We start from the raw sequence: 3,472 nt of genomic DNA, 5'->3' as shown, positions 1-3,472 counted from the left end.
GGAATTGAGATCATTCGAACAGTTATCAGTTTAGAATGAAGGTGACAGCCAGTGTATTGTTTCTTACAAACCCTGTGAGGATGGACTGTATGTAATCCAAGGCGTTCGAGATGGAAAGTTCTTTATCTATTATTATTTTCTTTTACCTTACACAAGATTTTTGATCAACTTGTCATTATAAACCAGTCATGTTCTCGTAATATGCAGTCAGGGACAAATGTAGGCCTAATATTTCACCACTTCTACTTCCCACATTCCCCTGCTTGTTAATATTCGTTTGCTGAGAGGCTTGACATGTTTCTGTATCCATAGATGACTATCTTTGATGTCATGCGTCAGGAGAGAAAGTGACGGACTCATCCTAGAGCCGTGGTCATACGAGGGCATTTTCGAGTTATGGTAATCCGAAAGGCAATAAAAAAAACAATGATATTCTGTCAGAGGTGGTCACAAAATTCACTTTATCACAGCAGAAAAAACAAGTGAACGCCGCCATGCAAATGAGACAAACGATCGTCGTCATCTTCTGTATCGAGCCCAATTGATCCACACATGACTACCACAGAAGTAACTAGCACAGTGTTCATTGCAGTTGTTGCACCCTTCAAGGGGCATGACTAAACTACATAGAAATAATTAATTACATGTATGTACCACAAGTAATTACCATATGCAATTAATTAGATGTAACGGCCATGCCACGTTGAGTACACCGCTTCCCATCCGATCAGCGAAGTTAAGCAACGTTGGGTCTGGTTAGTACTTGGATGGGTGACCTCCTGGGAACACCAGATGCTGTTGGCATCCCTACATGTCAAGTGGGGTTGGTGGAGGATTAGTGCCCCTCCCTGTAAAACAATTAACTCTAAGCCCTTGGCCACCCCGTTTGGGATACATGGCGTCTGGCAATGAATGAATGAATGAATGATTAACAGAATAAAAAAAAAAGGAGGGCGAGAAGCAGTTATGGTGTCAGTGTAACCTTACTTCTTTCTAAACCTGTCACAAAGAGAGAGAAAGAGAGAGAGAGAGAGGGGGGGGGGGAGGTTGGCCTCAAAGCAGAGGCAAAATAGAAACCCATTATTCCAGGTCAGGTCAATAAACCCCTATACTAATTGAGGCTAAAATCTCGTAAATATGTTAGGGCTGGGTTATGGCTTAAACCCTCTAGTTATTTCTACACTGGATTATACAGCGTGTGGTTATAATTAGCCTCACCGGCAAATCCAACGCCAGAAACTGCTTATTAAGTATGCCTTCCTTGTTAAAGGTTATTGATGTGACCCACTATATCAGAACACTTGTCATACAACCTTTACTGTATAAGGTATAAAATGTTTGGCCTATCAACTGCACGAAGGCCTTTAAGGGAGTCTATCAGTGTTGGCCGATTCCCAGTTTTCTCATAGAATATTATCCACAGTAGATCTTTCTAACTGTACTGCTGGACAGGTACAAGGGGAAAACAAACTTTATGCAAAGAGTCTGGACGGCCTGATTTCGGATTCCTTGAATGGTAAACTGGATGTGGTAAATCTGCACCACCACCTCCTTGATGTTCTGTACTGTACACCGACAGTCCTCATACGTGTGTGAAACGCTTCTCAATATACAATCAATCAACGTGCAGATGGTGAGACCCTGTGAGATCGACCCAGGTTTCCGGTATTTTAAATGAAGAGTGGATGATGTGTAGTTCATTTCACTGGGCATGCTGCTGATAATTCTTCCACTTTTGTACTCTCTCGTCTCTTCATTCTGGAATCTCACTCCACCTTTATGTAGTAGGGAGGGTCAGGATATTGAAGATGTGTTCCAAACTGCAACAACTTAACTATATAACTGTGAGAGAATGGAATTCAGACACCATTAGAACTTTAATAGGTAAATAGTCTCATACTTAGTGTTGATTTAACTCTTTCAGCACGATGACGTACAACAGAATTCATTAGTCTTGTGACATCATCCTGGTACGCCGTTCAGTTTACAGGTGGCGCTATAATTGCTGCCTTACTGGGTGGGTGGGGTTAATAGGAAAGAAGAGGCTGAGGGGTGGAGAGACTGGAGGATCGAGTAGTGACGGAGGAGGGGGAGAAGGCAATCATGGAGATACAAAGAGCTGTGAAGGCGGCTGCAAGGCGCTGACACGTTAGTTGACTCAGCGCTGCTATACTTTCCGTACTGATGCTTCCGCATCTACTTTGCTGTATCAGCTTGCTCAGTATAGGGGTGCATCCAGAGGGACAGGAGAGATTATCAGAATAAAGCTGAAAATATGTCACCTGATAGAAGGGAATCAGATGGTAGGTTAAAGTTTTGGTAGAATGCTAAAGGAACAGTTCACCATTAAATATATATTCATATTCCAAGTGGCTTTGGAGATTTCCTAATACAATTCACTTAGTTTTTAAAGTGCATATTTCACATTTTTTTTAACGCTTGTAAGGAAACCTACGACGATACTAGAAAAATGCAAATCTCAGATGAAACTCGTGTCTAAAATTCAAAATACACAGTTTATAAAATGCGTTACAAAATCTTCTATGCCACCTATAATTCATGCACACTCTGCAGAAGCTTTGAACGACCAATAACAGATCTTTATTTCTTGCGGATCCCTTGATAAAGGCTCGTTTACACGATCAGTTACCAACCATTGAGGTCCAACACGTATTAATTAAGTGGCGAAACGTGGGGACGGGACACAGAACTGTCCACTGTTGTGCTTACATGGAACTACCACACTGATGTGACTATTAGTTCCAGCTCCTTTTTGTACTGACTCCGTAATGTGTTTATTTTCTTTCTGACACTAACAGGTTTGTACATAGGAGTAAGATATTCCACAAAATTATACAATCCCATATAATTTCTATTTCTGGTTCCTTTTTTTGTATCCATTACTTGTAACCCGTTTTATTCAAAGCTGGACTTCATACAGTTCAGCTGTTTGCAACTTTAGCATCCTTGTCCATTCAGATGGGAGCCTTAGCATCTAAGGGTCGCAAGAGAGGGGGTGTAGGTGACGGTAGGTCAGTCACTGCTTTTAGCTGGCATGTTTGTGCTGTGTGGCAGGAAGCCAGGGACCCACATACGTGACCAAGTTCCCTCAAGGTGCCGCCTGTGAGGGGATGGTGGTTCAGTGTTGTCGTCTTCACGCGTACCTTCTGAGCACGGCTTTGTGACAGTCCCCAAAACACACTCCGAGTCTGATAATATAAACAAGTCCTAAGGCTTAGTTTAAGCAAGTGGTAGGGATTGAGGGTGAGCATAAATTATGGTTCAAGCGTGTACACAAGCACAATTAAGAAGAGTGACAAACAAGACAAAGGCTAATATAAGCATTGTTGTGATACGCCACTTGGTAATGCAAGACCACTTCTCCACAATAAACAAGCAAAAATGATTAGAATAAGTCCAGTGCTTTTATACCTATCGACTACAGCATAGTCATTTAGTACCGGTAGGTAGA

At 41.9% G+C, this 3,472-nt stretch overlaps 1 non-coding gene across 1 annotated transcript; it reads left to right on the top strand.

Annotated features, from left to right (window-relative positions):
- Positions 1-685: 685 nt before the first annotated feature.
- On the top strand, positions 686-804 carry LOC145411762 (5S ribosomal RNA). Its single transcript, XR_013899463.1, has one exon. It is a non-coding gene; the product is annotated as a 5S ribosomal RNA (ribosomal RNA).
- The last annotated feature ends 2,668 nt before the right edge of the window (positions 805-3,472 follow it).

The sequence above is a fragment of the Coenobita brevimanus genome, chromosome 90, assembly GCF_032717465.1.
Source record: "Coenobita brevimanus isolate Jiangsu-jjx chromosome 90, ASM3271746v2, whole genome shotgun sequence".
Classification (NCBI taxonomy): domain Eukaryota; kingdom Metazoa; phylum Arthropoda; class Malacostraca; order Decapoda; family Coenobitidae; genus Coenobita; species Coenobita brevimanus.
The sequence above is the reverse complement of the archived record's forward strand: the minus strand, read 5'-3'. Positions and strand labels throughout refer to the sequence as shown.